We start from the raw sequence: 19923 nt of genomic DNA, 5'->3' as shown, positions 1-19923 counted from the left end.
CCACCTGCGACTTCAACACATTGACACATTAGGCCACATTTAAAGACTTGGACATTGAGCTGCTGAGGAAGAAGTTTGAACTAAACCTTTCAATCTCATTAATGTAGAGAAACCCTCACACAGTCCTGGTTATGCTAGGGCACTCTGCTAAAGGTTATCTCAATTTATTCGCTATGTTACTGCTTCATGGATCAGTCTATCCTTATGTTCCTTAAAGAGCTATCCTTAGTCATGTGATTCACATAGCATCACATCTTCTCATCCCTGAGTCTAAACGTAAGGTAGCTTACACTACAACACTTGCAATTGTAACAATTTTTCATTATGATCAACTGAAACAGGATTTGAACAGGTGACCAAATATTTGTTTAGCCACATGTAATGAGTAAAAGCTTACTTATCAAGCAGGCCTGCTTATTTCTGTAGCATTAGTTTTGGTATGGAGCACTGGCTATTTGATTCTACATTCATGTCTGCATCTGTCAGTGCCACAGAGTCCCACTGTGCAATGAAGTGATCCTGGTCCCAATCTTCCTAACATAACATGTAACAGAACTAGGATGTAACATCTGACAAGAAGCAACAGGCATGCTTCTGTGTAGTCCTCATTCATCTCAAAGAAAGTTCCTGCCTTGGCTGACACTAGGGCAGTGAACCCCTGGGGTTTCAAGAAGCATTGCCTGGCACATTATCTGTACACAGTCCTAAGTGGTTTTCTCAAATGAGCTGATGGAGATGGAGCAGGGAAAGAGAGGTTTAATGCCAAATTTCTTCACTTGATGTAAATATCAACCCTTTTGAGTAGTAATTTGACATTCCTCAGCAAAGACACAGTTTGCTTTTGAAATATTTACCTTTTCTTTATTTTTTATAACCTTAAGAAAATTTGGAAGGAATGTGAACTGTTTTGTTTTTTGTCTTCCTGTGACGGCAGAGATTTATTTATAGCCAGGAACTGCAGGACAGCTCTCACGTGGCTGCTGAAAATTAAAACAGCATGTAGGGTTTTGTTTTGTTTTGCTTTTATGCCTTTGCCGCTACAATCTCTCCCTGCGTTCCCTAAACCGTTATTATTGTAACCAGAGCCACATTTTGCATTGCTACAATTGCAGGGTTATGTAAATTCCAAAGGCTTTAAAGGAAAGGGCCTGCAGATTCTGCTCTGGGCCATAGGGAAGTTGATACAAACGGTTATGCCCAGCATCTATGGAGAGGTAAAAGCATTCTTAAATTGTCAACAGACAGGAAACCTAAGTCTCAATCTCAACATCAACCTGAAGTTTTCTAAATCTTTTAGACATTACTGGTTTCATTTAATCCTCTCATTTTCAGTGTTGTGCTTTGCTATGGCCAGGAAAATTCCCTTCAGCCACTTCTGGAAATCTTCATATATCCTCTCTCACTTTCCACCAGTGTGGACTGGTTTACCCAGGAAAGCCAACAACAGAAACCTCTACAGGTACAAACTTTTTCAGACTCAAGGAACTGTATTTTTACAGTCACCTTGAAACCGTACACTCTGAAAAGCATTACTTTACTCATGAAGACTTTTATATTAAGAAGACAATTACACCAGAAGAGAACAGCCATACTCACAAAAGGCAGCAAGGGAACAGAGTATGCACTGATCCCTTGCAAGAAGTCTTTACAGCAAGCAGGAGTGGGGAAAAGTGTGATACATGTTGCACACCTGTATGCTTCTGAGTAACTAAGTTGTAATGCTGACACTAGCTGTGCATTTCTGTGTGGGCATGGGCAAGCCAATTCATGTTTCTGACTCTGTACTCTGTAAAACAGGGATAATAATGCCTGACTCAGAGTCAATGTTAGAAGGCTCTGCGTAAGCTCATCTTAGTCCCCAGTGTTTAGGCAACTCAGTTAAATGAAAAAAATGTTTCAGCCCACTTCTCTAGCCTTGCTTCTATTTCAGCTCTAAATCACCATTAGTCAAATCATGCTTAGACCTCAGACAAAAACCTAGATTACATTATTCCTGAAGTATGTGGAGGTTTTGCACAGCATGGTGCACCCTGATCACTGGAGTGTGCTAATGAGAGCTCAGGGAAATTACTGTTTTTTTGTGAAAAAGTGCAGCCAGAACTCCCTAGCCAATTCAGCTGACACTGTGAGGAAGGATGTGGCTGTGATGCCACTCCAACATGCTGCTTTCTATAGCTGTTGAGTTTTCCAGGCAACTTTAAACTTACTGCAGTGAATATGAAAAAGCAGGGCTTGCTGCATTGTTCACCCACCTCTTTTCCGTGAAGCTAATTGTGTTAAGTCCTCAGGAAAGAAAACCAAACTGGTTCACAGTCTGCAACCAGGTCAGTGTGAAGCCAAAACAGAAGGGACATTCCAGTCAATTTCCAATCCATGATATTTTAAGAATAATCACTACAATGGAAGAGATAACCTCAGCAATGCACAACAGTTCCTACTCAGCTGGTAGTTACTGTTGCTGAACAGGTGGCAATAGCTGTTATTATGAAAGTGTAGTTTAAATCTTATTAAGAAAGACAAGACCTATTTCTAAAGATGCAGCTACCAAGACCCATTTCTAGAGATGCAGCTACACAAGATCCCTGCACAGATCAGAAATGTCTACCAGTTTGTCGTATGTGTTTATTTACCTGGAACCAGGAATTGCTCTGTGGAGCTCTGATCCTGACCATCATTCTGACCTTGGGCAAGTGACTGAATGCCTGTGCACCCACAAGTCTTTTGAAGTCAACTGGTGATGTGGATGCTCAACAATTCTGAAAAAACAAGCCCTACAGGTCAAAGCCAAAGTCTGCCAGAGCTGAGATGTTTTGGGTCATATCATAAATTATATAAATTTTGAACACAAAACCTAAAGCATCCACAGCTAAAAACTATTTTTGTAAGTGGGGTCCACTGTAACACAACTCTCAGACACAGAGGGGTGGAGTCCAAGGGATCATCTATATTAATATTTTTGGGGAAAGGACAGTTTATTAAGGGTCTGTGTGGAGTCAGAAACAAGCAGCCAGAAGACAAAGAGAAACCAGAAATCAAAGACAGCTATATTAAACTGTGTTTCATTCTTAGTGCACCTAATGATAAGTATCTGAGAACTATACATTTTACTGATCCAGGTACTGACCAAAATTGTTACTTTATTCTGGAAGCTATGTTTCCTAACTCTTGACTCCTTTTCTCAAAGATGACTGGTTTAGTGCTTGATAGAACTGCAGAGCACAGTCAAGAAACTCTGATATCCTGTAGTATCAAATTCCTCACATTTCGGTCTTGAACCTGAATCAAAATTAATACATGCCTCTAAATGATCAGCACTGCTTCATACAGACCTTGGTATCTTACCCAAGTATTAAGCAAGGTGGAGGTTGCTTAACTTTGGGAACCTGTGAAGCCTGCAGCCTGTAATTATTGGCCAAACCAGCAGCATAGCTCCCATCTACAACTAATTTGGTTCCCTGAGTTAACAAAACCCTTCCTTACCTGCCAAGCTTGCATACCCAATAGATACTACTTGACTCAGCACAATTAGCAAAGCAGGCAGGACAAGCGGCCACTTAGTCAGCTCTGATGCATTTTACAGCATCCAATAGCTGACACAGTTCAAGCAAGGCAAAAAAACCATAAAATACCAATAAACATAATCACACAGACTTTTATACAGCAGACCAGTTCAATAGAATAGAAGTATAACAAAATCCTCCTACTGATAATAAATGGCAGTAAGGAAATTAAAGGCCCAGTGTTTGGTGCAGTGGTTCAATATGGTGAGGTCTAGTTAGGGCCATATTAGATTCTCAGGCCTAACTTATTCCTCTGCTGGGCAAAGAAAGGAGGGCATAAAGAAAGAACTGTAAGCATACAGATAGATGGTACATAGTATAAAATAATAAAAAAAAATAATTAAAAAAAAAAGGCAAACCAAACAAAAAACACCCATAAACAGGAAAATAGAATAGAACAGAATAGTTCAGTTGGAAGGGACCTATGATGATTATCTAGTCCAGTTTCCTGAATGTTTTAATTCTTCCTAATGACGCAACTCAGGTGAGCTGCAAAAGGCAGATGTTATGTCCTCTCTCCCTGCTGCAATCAGCTACACCCAAAAATATCTGGAAGGAAAATGTCATCTGACACAGCCATGGTAAAAATGACCCAAACTAAAAAGTGTCAACTCTGAGGGTGTGGGAAAGTCTGCAAACAAATCACTGGGTGTGTCAGATATACAGACGCTAATATAATGCAGTGATTACTGTGTCTTTGCTAAGTGATTATGTAAAAGGGAGCTTTGTGTTTTAAGAACCATGCACGCTGACTGCTGAACAAACTCAAGTCTGGGTGTATTTGCCTGCCTAGGAGTCGTACAACATTCCCTGTGACCCTTAAGCTTCATGGGACACTCAGAACATAATTGAAATCCAGAGATTCTAAACAAATCCAGCACGGCATCTTATTCTACATGGAGACTTTTTAGACTGCTTTTAAGTATCACAGAACTGGGGAAACTGCTTTTGTGATACCCATGAGTTAATTTCTCAGGGAACTTCACAGTGGCTACAGGGCTCATTATTCCCCACCGCATTAGCATCACAAGATTCACATCAAATGGCAAAATCTGGCCCTAGAAAAATGATGGTGAGAACTTTGGCTTTACAAGTTCAAATGCAACAAATACAGGAACCTAGAGAGCTCATGGACTTACGGTCACACAGTGTAAACAGGAAACCTAGAAAAGAAAGCTTATACATCCATGCAGCCTGGGTTGTTCTATTACAAACAAACAAATAAACAAGTAGGTAGGTAAATAGATAGATAGATAGCACACTGGAAAGCATATGACACAAGTCATGCAAACAGTTAATGGAAGTTAATGACAGTGGCCAGACAGCAGAAGCAAGCCCAGGATTAACAGTGGGAGAATTTCTAATAGATGTCAAAGAGTATTTCCCATTTCTCTGGAGGCATTGCCTCCTAGTTTGGCACCAAACTGCCCAGCTCCTTCTGGCTTCTATGAATTAAGTTTATTCCTGAAAGGGCTAAAGAATCCCAAGAGACCATGACTAATGAGTGCTCAAAGGAAAAACGAAGATTGTGTATCTCTCCCCATCACTGTGTAACCACTTACTATTGAGTACCCAGAACTGAACACAGCATTCTCAGTGTTATTTCATCATAGCTCAGAGACATATTTCCTCAGCAGGCTATTTGGATCAAAGACTCAAGGCAACATCCCTGAAAGAAAAGACAAGGCAAAACACAGAGGCGACTTTTTTTTGCCATCTGCTTCCATTTTAATTTGCTGCAGTCCCACATGTCACCAGAGCCTGTAGGGTGGTCAATTGGATTCTGTGTTGTGCATTCATGGGAGTATAGGACTACAAAGTCATCATATCCTGTTTCCTACAATCACAGACAACTGCATAATAGACACATAGTCCAGCAGACTCCACAGCACATTTATTCCAATACTGTCACACATTAATATAAGACTTCAAGTGACCAGTGGGAAGCAGAATTAGATAAGTTTTCCAGTCTGAAGTAGGGCATCCATTTTCACTCTTATTTTAAAGCAGCTGACAATGACAAATTAGGTGTTTCATTGTACAGAGGTATAATATCACCTCCCTAACCTTTGATATCTAATTCTAGAGATCATAATTCAGTCCACTCTTATTTGAATATTCATGCTCTGTGGATAAAAATACATACAGCTACAGATAATATTTTTGTCAAAGTGAGAAAAACCAAAGTATTCGTACGTAATCTGAATTGCATGTTGATATACCTTGCAAAAATTTAGGTCAATAATGGAAAAATTGACTGTCAAGACTGATGAAGTAGCATTCTTAAACTGCTTTTTGTTAGAAGTATAGTGATACCATATGAAAATGTTAATATATTAGGTTAGGTCAACTCTAGCTTGTATTTACAGTAAGCATTTTCTTAAGATAAGGCTTTCATTTCACAGTAGCTTAGCTACACTAACAGATGTGTAAATCAGAATGAATATGGGCCTCAGAAGATGTCCTGATAGATGTGAACATACTAAACATCACCACTGTAAGTAAGCAGGGGATGAGGCAGTGAGGAGTTGCTTGCTAAATTTTGCCTCTGTTTAAATATAAAATGTGTCATGAAGGGCACAGTAGGACATTTATAGCTTAACACATGTTCCCCAGCAGGTACATGAAGCTATTCTAGATAAGCCCAGACACAGCTGGAAAACAATTCACGGGTCTCCCAAGGAAAATTTCACCTAGTCAGAAAATGCATCTGTTTTTCTCCCCATAACTTAGTAATGGTGAGTGCCAAAGACCGTAGCATTCACACAGACTGCCTGAATCCTGCTGACGATGAAAGGCTAAGGTCAAGCTTTGTACTTCTGTCATTGGCAACACATTTCAGGGCCTCTACAACAGAGCCAGAGAGATTCACTCATTGGGATGCCTGACCCATAGGGCAGTAAAAGTATGAAACAAGCAATGAGGGCAAGTTCATATCTCAGTAGGGCACAGCTGGAAGACAGTTCATATTGGCAGAGCCCTACCATGGTTATTACTCTATCCCTGCATAACAGTGCAGGAGGATGCTGACAGATCAGAGCACAGGCAAGAACAAAACCAACTGTCTCTCTGTGCATTCAGCTGTTAGAAACATAGTTTAATTGGTTCCTGCTGTATATACGGCTGCAAAAGTAGCAAAGGACTGAAGTCTCCTCGTGTTTGGTCAAGGTCTTGCTTGCTTTCATCTGTTGTGCAGATGCTGATGGGGTCACCTGCCTGGAGGGGGTCAGGGTTCTGCCAAATGGATTTAAGCAGGGTACTCACAGTCCAGGCATCCCAACTTAATGGTCAGTGACTCAGTGAGAAAATCAAGACTGTCTGCACTAGTGGATGGCTCCATTCCTGACAATGTTTGTAAGAAAGAATGATAGCCTGGAAAACCTTCTCTACAGATGTATGCTGTTTAATCTAACAAATAAACTCATTCCATCTACTTAAGGCAGATCGCTTCCAATCTTTATCAGGAGTACCTAAGTTTCATACTCTCAGTGCAGACAAAAAACTAAATGAAGGGTGGAGAGTAGAAGAAGAACTGGAGATTATAACTAGAGGCTCTGGAAAGCCAGAACATAGATATGAGGGAAAGAGAAAGAAAGGGGAAGATTACTCACTCTACAATAGGGTGATATACTTGCATTCTGTGAGAAGTATGATTTTGGTGAATATACAGCTTGCCTACCAGGCAGGAGGCTAAATGCAACATGATAAAGATGTTGTTATAATATTTTAGCTTAATTGCTATGGCTTTGTTAAACTAACACTTCAGAGAACATAAAGATAGCTAAAAAAAAAAAAAAAATTAAAAAAATGGGTCTCCAGCCTACCTGCAGTGAGAGTATTTATATGATAGTACAGACTCCCATCAGGTTACAGGAATATGAAAAAGCTGTGCCTCAGTTTTCCAAAATGTTAACTGCATTAATATTTGGAAAGTGTCTGGAAATTTTCCAAAGGAAACTGCTGAATGAAAGAATAAATTTCTAACTTTATCTAACTATATATATGTGACTTATGCTCACATATTTGTAGTGTATGATAGCAGACAAGAAAATAGTCTCATAATTTAACTCCTACTGGTTAAATAGGAACAGTCCATTGCGATTGCCTCAGCTCCATCAGAAACAGTCTGGCCAATGAACATACAATACCCACTGCATTCAGGATTCAATTTTAAACCAGTAGAAAGTACAGAATTTACTGTATTGTAGGTTGATGATTTATTGACTACATGTTTTCAGAGGGACGGGGCTGTTGTAACATTCTTGGGGGAAAAAAAATAGCTTCATGTTAGAGGGTAATCATGTTACACCTTTAAAAGAGTCCAGGAAACTTCTACGCACAGATCAGCAAGGATGCTAATACAGCTCCACAGTTGGTCCATTCCTTCTTGAAAAGGTTGTTCCCCTCAACCTGACAAGGAAAGGAGCAGAACTGGCAGGCTGATGCAGAGCAACATGGAATTACCATGTATTTCTGTCACAGCCTTCTGGAGATTTGAAAGAAAACAGATGACAGTGCAGGACCAAGAACATGCAAAGAGATTAATCATTTTTCAAGACCAGCTTGAAACAACTAAAAATAGTGTGGTAGTGTGTTGGGGTTTTTTTATTAGGCATTGAGCTTTTCTGGAAAATGGAAGCACCCGAAATATTTGTTATTTATGAAAATATGAGCAACAATAATTTTATTGATGAGTAAGCCTGTTCATAATGTTCAGATTTACAGAAATATTTAAATGCAAAAAACCCACCCCAAAAACCAAAACATTTTTAAAAATAACTGGAGGGGGCTTAGCAAATTAAATCCTTTCTGCAAAAAAATGTCACTGTAATCTACTTTTGAACTGAGGAACAAGGAGAGATGCTGGTCACTTTTCACTGACAAGAAAAGACAGAGATAGAAATGAAGGTATAGTTTCTTAATGGGCTTGATACTTCAAGGACTCTAAAATGCAAATAAATTTCTGGAGGTTTGTGGTGTATTGGGTCATGTTCCTCAGCCCGCATCTTACAGATATGACTTTCTCCCTCATAGAATAGCTAAAACATCAGAGGATCTTCAGTGTTTTCACTCTCAAAGACCACCAGAATGTAAGAATTACTACACAGAGTCAGATCAGAAGTCCATCTAAACCAGTACCCTATCTCCAAGTAATGGTCAGCTGCAGACAGTTAGGGAAAGCATATAAAAATACCATATATAGTCTGATCCTACCCCTGCTCAATCCTTTTAGTTGACTAGGACTTGGAGATGGGAGTACAGCCAGATTATCATGTTTAATAGCTACCAGTGGACCCATCCTCCAAGACTTTTCATCTCTTCCCACAGTTTTGTCTTGGGAGAAGGGAATCTTACCACGTGATATTAAACCTTCGAAATGTATCCTTGTATGGCTTCATCACAATGAAATCTAACCTGGGTTGTTCTCCTTGGCAGAAATGTTCCTTCTCCCTTTTGCACATTCACATGTGTGTATGTGTTTGTGTATTTAATTTAGGAAAATATGCTGAGAACACATCTTCAGATATGATCTTAAAAAGTTAAATACGACCTGACCACTTTCTTCAAGGATGAACAGGGCACTGTGTACATTTACATCTCTTAAGACTTCACGGCTCATAATTCAATTGTTTAAGCAGCTAAAAACATTACTCCTCCAAACAGCAAAGAAAATACAAAGCCCCCCCCAAATCAGGCTTGTTCACTGCCTTAAATAAAAAAAAAAACAAAAAAACTTAACAGTAAAAATGAGTTCTTGTTTATGCCTCCTTAAAAAAAAGTAATATACCAAGGAGACAGAATAATGTTGTTGAATCTCACAAATAGCTTTGTCCCCAGTCCAAAGAAAAGCTGGGCTGGCACGTGCATTGCCTGAATTTAAGTCATCTTGGGACACAGTGAAGAGAAAAATACTCTTAAAGTGTGAACTTCAAAGCTCATGAGCAGAAATACCAACTTCAGTGATTATTACTTTGAAGCCAGCAAAACTGGGAAGTGAGCAAGTGCCTGTTATTCAGGGAGGGAGCCTATTCCTCTCCTGCTGCCAAAGTTTTTCTCTGTTCCTCAAGGTTAGCTCTATTTCCATTTTCACGCAATCTAAACACATCCTTCCATCTCCAGCTCCCACTCCTTGAATTCCAGCCAGCCTTCTGATCTCCTCCCTTTCTTATCTGATTCCTTCTTTCCACCTTAAGTCTCTCTAATTCCTAACTCCAGAGAAATCTTATCAATGGTATAAACCTAACATATTATCAGAACAACTTTTATACTAAATCCAAAAACCATGAGCTTCTCCTGGTCAGATTTGTTACTTTATGTTGTCCCAAGTGTAGAAAGCTCCTCCTACTAGGAGACATTATTTGACACCATAGAGATCACCAGAGAAGCCAAAATCTCAAGTGTTGAAATACCATGTGGAAAATTGAAAGTATAAATCTAACATGGAAGATGGTTTGGGCAACATACAAACTGGACACAAAGCCTAAGGGAGGGAAAAGCCTGTTTGACCATCATCAGGTACAGATTTAACACACAGCACCAAGAAAGCTTGAGGATGCACTACCAATAGCATTGCTCAGCATGTGATGTGTTCATGGCCATGTGGCTACATGGTTTTCAGCATATCAAAGCCAGGTACAACCTGGACATGTCAAGAAAAACAGAACACAAGTACAGGACTGACATACCAAAACTCATGGGAGCTTCCTGCAACATGGGACACATTCTCCTGTGACTTCTACTGCTGTTAAACAGCAGTAGCTGCACTGACCTTCAGAGAGTTACACCACCATAAAAAGTATGTGAGAGGAATCAAATCCACTGTGTAGCTTTGCCCAAGTCAGTTGGCCAGCATTTCAAAAGCAGCTTATAATTTTGGCTCTCTCAAATTTTTAGTGTCTTGGTGCCTTAACAAGACACTAAAAATAAAGAGCCAAAATTACGGGTTACTTTGCACAACTTGGGCCTCAGTTTCTCTGAACCAAATTCTGATGCTACTTGAATTTACTTTTATTTGAAGCCTGGAATAAGTTTCCTGAACAATACAGAGCTAAAAAAACCCTTCACTAATACACCTGAGAGCAGACTTGCACTGTCTGTACCTCAGGTTACTCATTACCAGTCTGAAGACACTGGCCCAAATCCTCAGCTGGAACTCATCTGTCATAGCTACACTGAAGCCCCCATACCTATTTGTACTAGCTGAGAATCCAACCCAATAAATTCTATTTAAATCATTTACATAGCATTATGAAATTTAATACCTACACAGAGCCTGGAAGATAACAAGTCCTCAGCCTGTTAATGACTCAGAGTAGACAAACAGAAGTAACTCCACTGTTAAGTGGAATTGCAGAAAGATGAGAAACGAATCAGATCCACTGCATATTAGTGTATGTACTGAGTCCTACTACTACCAGTTTTCTGCAAATGCCTCAGTTCAAAGGAGCATGATATTAGGGAACACAACTGGTAAAATAGAAAAGACACAAGAGGCACCAATGTCAATCATCAATGCAACAAAAAGCACAAGAAAATGCATGTAAACTCTTTTATCCAATGAAAATCAGAGCAGTCGGCTTTCTTTTAATTTAGGAACATGCTGTGCTTGCCTGGGGGCTGCAGGGGCAGGGAAGGCAGAGAGGGTCAGATCTCCATAGGACTGACCCAGGTTTGAAAATTCACAGCAATTAAAGTATTGAGAGCCAAACCTCCCACACATCCTTCCCCTAAGTGTCAGGAAGTGGTGTCCCCTGGTTGCTCAATTGTTAGGTCAAATGGCTGGCCTGGAGGGACTAGATGGGTTTCTGGGATTCCATTGGACCTCGGGGGAATTTTATGTCAACTAAGGCAGATGGAGCAAAACCAAACTATCCAGGTTTAAAGCCTTAAAGATGCTGTTCAACTCGTGCCATGCCTCCCTGCCAATAAAATACAGTCAGTGCAGGCCACATTTGGACTTGGTAAGAAAAGTTTTTGCGACAGATTTCAAGATGAACAGAATGATCTCCACTACACATAAGAAGCACAACTAAAATAAACATCAGTGATAGCAGCAGACAAGTGATACAGTGCGGTAAGGCCACTAGGATATCCAGAGAATTTGCTTACTCAGCTCTGTGAAACCATGAGACTGCACTTTGTAACACATAATATAGACTTTAAAAACCTCAGGGTTGCACTGGGACTGTCATAAACTCCAACAGGGAATTGCTTTCTGTTTCACAAATCAAAAATGAAAAGATGTCTGCCTTGTCCATATTGTATTTGTTTCTTTTGCTTCCAGGGTCAGTGTCCACCTGTAGAAGAACTAGCAATTTCCTGGATGGTATTATCTCATCCAAACTCAAGGATGCTGAATGATGATCCATGCATTCTCACAAGACACTAAATTTATCTCCTGCCAGATCAATATCTTCTTCCCCATTCCTCCTCCCACACTTCCACTCAGTGTGCAATTTTCCCCCTGAACCATGACTAACAGCCCACATGGAACTTCTAGACTTGCAAACCCTTGCAGATAGTGTCACTCACTAGTGGGATGCTGAGCTGGAGGACAGAAAGAAGAATCGTAAGACAGAAAGGAAGCAGTGAATTTAAAACAGCCCAAATCTGGAGTTCTCTCCTCCTTATTTCCTCTTCTCACCCTCTCAGCTTTCAGCAGTTCTGTATATATTAATTCTGTATTGCCCAATGCACTTCAGACAGACTAACCACTGAACCAGGTAAAAGTGTCTGTGGCTCCCAGACACTTGTCTTGGCTGTGACAACTTTCAAGCTTTTATTGGGGCATATACATTTCTAACAAGTTACTACATTTCTCAATGATATTTTTTTTTTTTCATATTGCTAGCCAATGTGGTTAGGCTGTTGCTAAGAAAATAAAGCAGCTTCCTGGAAAAGAAGCTGCTGGGCTACTGGAAACAAAATCAAATAAGAAATAAAAGAGGGAGAGGAAAAGGATTCTGATATGTCATGGTAAAGCAGCCCAGATCCCAAACCAATTCCTTCCAAGTGAAGACTTCACTTCAAAAGTGCATCCCCACAGGATCTGGCTCTGAGAACACATGCTCCCTTACACACGCAGTCAGTACGGTTGCTTTTTCTCCAGCTCAGCCTAGCCCACTTTACATGGCATGGCATCCCTTACCAGGAATTAGACCCTGAACATCTGCCTAGTAAAGGTTACTCCTATTACGTTAGCCAGAACAGTGGTTACATCAACCTGCAGTTCCTTTCAGCACAGCTAACTGCACTTGCTCAATTTCATTTTGCATTTTTCCCTGCAAAACCTCCTCCCCATCTTTACTTTTCCTTCTTTACTTCCTTCTCCCTGCCCCAGCAACCCACTGTACCACTCTCAAAAGTATTTGCAGACTTATTCCATTACTAAAACAACACAGCCCAGGGAGCGCTGACTCGCAACAGCCTTTCTTGTGACTGCTTGTTGGCTGAAGCCAATTACTAACAGCACAGTGCATTATATTGTGCAATTCACATAGCTCCTGCTTCTCAGCCCAGTTTTGTGTTTATGTTCAAGGGCGTCATCTCTCCTTCCAGAAACTGCACAGACCAACCACCCTCTCACTGGCAAAGAGCTTTCTGAAGTGCCAGCTAAATATGTCAGCTTCATACAGGAAGCATCAAACTCTTCCACACACCAGGGGAAATGAATATGTCAGCTTCATACAGGAAGCATCAAACTCTTCCACGCACCAGGGGAAATGAGCTGTTTCTATCATGGGTCTTATTACAGAAGATGCCAATGAAGAGGCTGTGGAGGCTCCACAGCTGTAGAGGCTCCACAGCTGTAGAGGCAGCTGTCCCCAGAAGTGGTCCCATCTCTACGCAGGGAATGAAGAAGGGACATCCAGGTGTGAGGTGGAGGAAGCAAGGTTAATAACATGAATGCAGAACTGGATTTTAACCGTAAATAAATACAGCTGAGTGCCTCACTGAAAATACTACCTTCTTATGGAGGAGGCTTGGGAATCTCTGGACTGCTGAAGTAAAAAAAATATGAAATATTAAGACTCACTAACTTTCCAAGGGACTTGCACCATGTGTCTGGCAGTACCTCTGCAGGTTTTTCACAGGGATATTCTCCTTGTAGTAGCTGCCTCCTTCATGTAAGACCCTGTTAAAGTTAGGTTTTGATGTGAGAGACACCTCTTTCCTCTGCAGAAGTAGCAGGTTCTTCGGAAAGCCCTCAGTACAAAACAAGTACAGGCTCAAGGTGCTAAATTTGTCAGATTTAGCAAGCAACACACTACGCTAGTGTTAGGATCTGTTACTGTCAGTAGCCTGGCAGAGTGGGACAGGACTTCACTGTCAGGGAGCCAGAAAATTGCCTGTTGTCCTCATAAGGAAAGAGGAACTGCACAATATGAGAAGGGATTAAAGAGTTAAAAAAGCAGTCTTGCATTGTGGAGTTGCTTAAGGAAGCTGAGTTCTGCCTAGGGCTTGTTTGGGATTTTGAAGTCCTGCTACCAGAATATGAAGGAGCTGAATTTCAGTCAATTTTGCAGTCTTCCAAAGATACGTCCTTCCCTTCTGCTGTCTCCTTCAACCTCCGCCATCCCCTGTCATCCCCCATCCACATACATAAGAGTGTAAAAGCTTGCACTGTCAGCCCCTCTGCATACCTTTGGGAGAAACGATCAAGCTAAACCTGAATCCTGTGTGCTGCCAAGCTGGCTTCAGGATATTTCAGAGGAGAAAAAAAAGACAAGACAGACAAGCAGTACTTGCAGAGATTTGTTCTTGAAAACAAGCAAAAACATGAGAAGATTTGCTACAGCAGCTGCACTTACACTGTAATGCTCATGCCTGCGCAGTTCCTCCCTTTTCTGCAGTCCAGTAATCCACATAGAGAACTGTCTGTGCTGCTCCTCTTGCTGGCAGTGCTGTTATAGTGAGACTGGAACTGCTGCTGTTTTCACTTTCAGCCCAGCCTCTCTCTCCAAATCCTCTGACGTCAGACAGCCTCTAAGAGATATTTATGGAATGAACGATCTAAAAGTTTCTCTAGGTAAATCTCAGATTGCAGATTTTTTGAATTTGTAATTTTAAAACTTTTGGATAGAAAATATCTCCAAGGGGTATCAGGGAGAAAACAGTGGGGAATTACAGATGTTGTTGTATAAGTCCCTGGCAGAAGACAATCCCTGTACTTTTCTGCCCATGGTATATTATATCCACACCCAGGATGTAACTATCTGTCATGGAAGTCCCCATTTGGAAAGCAGTATTTTCCAGTCTGTCAACTGTGCCTAAAGAGTGTTCAAATCAAGCCTGGCAGAGGTTGGTGACACACACACAGAGAAACACACACACACACACACACTTGTAGTCCACAGCCCTCTGCTATGTCTAGGCTTTGACTGGATTTAACTACAACAGGACTGAAACAGCCCTTCCAAGCATCATGTCCACATCCTCTTTCAGTTTTGCACTAACCCCTTCCAGCTGGAATGTCTCCCCAGGCATGTGGGCCAGCTTCCCTCCTAACTTCAAAATACCTTCTAGAAGCATCTCATCTCAGATGAATACCAGCTCAGAAAATTAATTTGATCTTTGATCTCTATTATGTTCTGCTTATTTGCATCTCTGTTTCTATTATTTCTTCAGTACTGTACATTATGATGTTTCACCTGCTGCGAAAGCCAACATTACAAAGAAGTAAAGATATGCTAGAGCAAAAACTGAAGCAGAAGTATTAGCATTAATGCTAAGCAGTACTTGAAGAGTGAAATACTGTCATGGTATAATCCTGCTGAGGCAAGTGATGTTAAATTTGGACTGATAAGACCTCAATTAGGAGCTGAGCTTGCCTATAAGCCTGTAAGTATCAGTAGTCCCATCTAAGAGATGAGGAAACCGAGGTTTGAAGGTGAAGTGATATACATTGAAAGTCCTTGAGTGAGCCTTGCCTGATTATAGACTGACCTTTTTAGGAAGTCCAAAACTTAATCAACATTTTCTGGAGGATTCTACAAATATATTGCTATTATAAGCAACTGTTTTGGGGTTTGGTTTTTTTTCATACCTCATCATTTCCATTTGTAAACAGTTATAAGAAGTATGTGTCTTGGTACCACTTTTGGAGATGTGAGTGCTATTTCAAAATGTAAAGCCAGGGTTTTTTTCTGTGCAACTTACTGGCAGAGCAAATTCACCATTTTGGGCTGTGTGGATTAGTTTTTTCATATACATATACTTTCTCTTTTCTGCTTTAACACCACCACTTTTGAAAATTAACCAGGGCTCTTTAAAATCAATAAAACTCATCTGATCAACTTAAAAAGGCTGATAATCAAGTTTGCTGTGATCATTTTCTAATGGCAGCTAGACCCATACTTCGACATATCATCACTGTGAGCAAAAGACTTGAGATAAATTCCAGAAGAAAATGGTATCTCTTTGAAAAGATTTCTACCTTTAAACTTACAAGATAGGTCTAAGAATCTGGCAGATGCAGGAACAAGAAAATATTCTGAGACCCAAAGCAGTATTCTGTCAAGCAAAGGAAATTAAACATTTTCATATGTAATAAATAAATAAATAATAAAAATAACTCAGTTTTGATAATGCAATCCAAGCATTGAACAAGTGGCATTGTTGTCCCCTCTGGCTATCAGATTTGCCACTTACTTAAGATCAAGGATAATTCAGGGCATGAGTACCCACCCTGCCATGCTGCACGCTACTCTTATTGAAGATCAACCCTATAGTTACATTGTTACCTGTTGGCAGCTTCTCCCATAGATATCTGCAGGGAACTCCAAAGAGCAGTGATTCAGGGCTTCTCTGTAGGATACCGGAGTTGTTCCTTATGGGTAGTTCTACCTCCCACCAGCCTTCATTGACTCAACTCCTATGGTTAATAAACTCTCTAAAGCATAGTAGCAGCTCCTGGTGTTTGCTGAAGATGAGATGACTATCCATGACTGTTGTGTTTACTGTTTAATTTATAGGATTATATTACATCTTCTCCCTAGAGTGGAAAAAGAGGAATGTGGAATTCCTGACTATTACACAGAAGAAAAGCATAATTACAACTTGTCCTACAGTGTGACCCAAGCACAAATGGAATTTCTTTATTTCAAAAGACTTTGCAGCAAGATTGAAATGCCAAGAGACTGAAATATTCTGAAATGCCAAGAGTCTGAAATGCTCTGTTTACCCACACATGATACGGACAATGACAGTGAAAGCTGCTATTAACCTGTGTCCAGTAGAGCATTTAATTTCTGTCCTGAAGGGATATGCCTCTTAACATGTAGTTGTTAAGACAGAAACCACCATCCTGTCAGAAGTGTTACAACATTCCAGTTACTGCACATTAAGACAGTATCTCTATGAACCTGCTGCATTTCTTGATGGAAATGAAAGGAATAGCCAGTTACATCACTGTTTATTCATAACCTCTGTACTGAATCACATAAGACTCAATTCCACAAGAAGGAACAGGAGCCCTTTTTAGAACACAACACTACAATATGAAGAGCATAAAGATCCCATCTGTGGGCAATCTGTACTCCTGTTTCCTATACAGGAGAACCCTATCCATTGGACTGAGAGTGTGCATGTGGGAGCACAATTTGCTCCATTTTAAACATAATTTATTTTAAACAGGGCTTCTCCCAAAACATAGTAGAGGCAAGCACTTTTGGAGGGTGAAAATCAACTTTGCGTACCGGACCAACACAAACATAGGCATTACTCAGCCCTAAAAAAAAGAACAGCATGAGACCCTCTGCATCACTAGCACATGACTGACAAAACAAGACAGCATGTGTTCCTCAGATCCAAATCAGTCTCAATACATGCTCACATGAGCAGCTACAGCAGTCCAGTTGTCAATCCCTTAGCGCTACATAACAAAATAATAAACCAAAGGAAATGAAACCATATTAAAATACTATTCTTGCTGCCATAGTGGAACAGACCATTCAGCTCTCTAGTCTAGTACACTGCCTCAAGCAGTGGTTAGATACCTGATAATTCAGAGCTTGGAGAATGGAAAACACATTACATCCAGCCAGCTGTGGGTAGGAATATTACATAAGAACTAGGGGATAAAGAGGGAAGATAAATTCTTTCTTGAACCCTACAGTTGATCAGTTTACACCCTGAAGCATGAGGTTGTTTCAGATGCTGGGTTTTTTTCCCTTGCACTGGTATTCCTATGAATGTTATTTCTGCATATATTTCAGTTTTGGGAACCTGCCAGGTTTTTTTCAGATCCACTGAAGTCAGGAAATGCAAAGTTATGGCATATTTTCAAAAGAATAGCATACACCAAAGCATGCAGAGAACTCTGTCTTTGTCCTCAGATGCATACAGCCTTGGCCATAGTTCTTAAATCCACATGGTGATTTTCCTTTCATTTTGCATGACAGGATTCTATTGTCTATCTACTTTTGGTCTTCAGATTTAATTCTCCACTGCACTGACCAGAGTGAAACCACTTACAGAAACCACTTACAGATCTCGTAGAAGTCTTCATTTCCAAGACCTGAAGCAGTACCATGGCTAACCAGGTGCTAGTAAACAGTTTAAACAATGGGAAGGGATGCTGGTGAGGTACTGCAAATACACATACACCAGCAAGAAGGATCATTCTATCTTCGTCCTGTGCAAAGAATTTTGCTCTGAATATCAGGAAAGAGGAAAGGAAACTTTTTCTGGCACTGTACCACAGTGTACCTGAGATGTCCCTTTAACCACACAGGATTGTGCAAAGGATGGTAAATGTCTGAGTATCATATAATACATGCCACTGGATAAACCTGTATTTAAACCCAGGCAATGAAGTGACAGCATTTTAGCCTGTTTCCTCCAGTATCAAAGTCAATAAAAAGTGAGAATTGGGAGAATGAGGCTCACAGAACTGGAGGAGCACTTCCAATTAAAACTAGTGCAGTGTTAGAGGAAGACTTACAAAGCCAGCATCCCTGCAGTACACTGTGACTGAACTCAGAGACTGAGGGACAGACTAAACTCCTCAAACTAAATTTAGCAACAGTTTTAGCCTTGATGGACAACACTCACACATGAATGTAGACAGAAGGCAGCAAGGGCCGAGAACACTTTTGCCTCCACTGCTGGCAGAAAAGGAGGCAGGAAAAAGTGAGCTCTGTCCCACACAGGGAGTTGTGGCTAAGCTCTGACTCTTTTGCAACAGTCAACTAGACCAAAGAGGATTGAGTAGGCCAGACTATTTGGACAATTGTGAACTAAACTTGTCCTGCAGATATATAATATCAGAGTTAAACAATATTTTTGTAATATATCACAGCCCAAATAGCTATTCCCAGAGCTAGCTTAAATTAATTTTGTTTTCTACCAAAAACTATATAGTGAATTCAGGTTTACCAGTGTCCTTTGAGATCTTTGTGGGACACAAGTTTCCTGGCTTCTTTCATATCCATACTGGATTGACAACTGTTAAAGCAGAGATGCTTCAAAGAAGCCAGAGATGTAACTTAGGAGAAAAAAACACATAGGCACCCAGTAGACAACCATGCAGACAGAAATGCCACCAATTATATATCATATTAACAGCAATCATCATGTGTTACAAAAAATCCAGGGGAGCCTGAGTTGGAAGGTCAGTTAAATTACGTGGACTGTATCAAATTTAAGTGTCTTGACTAGTATAATTTTTTCTTTTCTTTCCTAGACATTTTCTCTTCTTGCAAAGGATTTATCTTTAAAAGACTCCAGGAAGCCAAGCGAGCCTATTAGACTAGCAATTATCCTGAGTCACTTCCTACAATAGTTTAAAACAACTTTTCATAAAATGTCTTCTGTGGACATGGATGTGAGTATATCATTGGCCCACAGAGTTGAACCAGTAAACCTGAAAGGAGTAATGTTCTACAGCTAACTACATTACATTTTTAGTAACACTGAAAGAATACCAAAGTTGGAAAATAAAATATTGGAAAATGACAGATATCAAATACGATATGATATAGGTATGTTTATCCACTACCCATGTAAAACAGCTGTGGCAGAACCTGGGATGGGACCCAGGTGCCTGCATTTTAGTTCAAGGCAATTTTCTCCTTGCAGCTCTTACACAGTTGATGTAAGCCTGATGCATGGGATGAAGTAAGTATAAAACATTAGCATAAGCCAGAGCTGGTGCTGTAATTTTGGCACTTCCACACTTCTAGGTGCTTTGGTTTATCAATGCTTATGCTCTTTACTGGTTTTCTTTCTTCATTATTTGCTAATTAAATAAAAAAAAATGTACCAGTTCCAAAACTTTTGCAGTTTTCCTACTGAATTTATGAGATATCAGCATAATCCCAGAGGTCTTCTGAATATAGGAATTTTACTGTACTGTTGTTGT

The 19923-nt window shown here is 40.3% G+C and overlaps 1 protein-coding gene across 1 annotated transcript in view; it reads right to left on the bottom strand.

Annotated features, from left to right (window-relative positions):
• The window catches only part of DAAM2 (dishevelled associated activator of morphogenesis 2), a 206246-nt gene extending 191787 nt beyond the window's left edge, over window positions 1-14459 (bottom strand). The window contains exon 1 of the mRNA XM_037405734.1: window positions 14372-14459. The gene's annotated coding sequence lies outside the window, so the exon portion shown is untranslated. The remainder of the gene's footprint in view (window positions 1-14371) is intronic.
• Between the last annotated feature and the right edge of the window lie 5464 nt (window positions 14460-19923).

Source organism: Falco rusticolus, chromosome 12, assembly GCF_015220075.1.
Source record: "Falco rusticolus isolate bFalRus1 chromosome 12, bFalRus1.pri, whole genome shotgun sequence".
In the NCBI taxonomy this organism is placed as follows: Eukaryota; Metazoa; Chordata; class Aves; order Falconiformes; family Falconidae; genus Falco; species Falco rusticolus.
The sequence above is the reverse complement of the archived record's forward strand: the minus strand, read 5'-3'. Positions and strand labels throughout refer to the sequence as shown.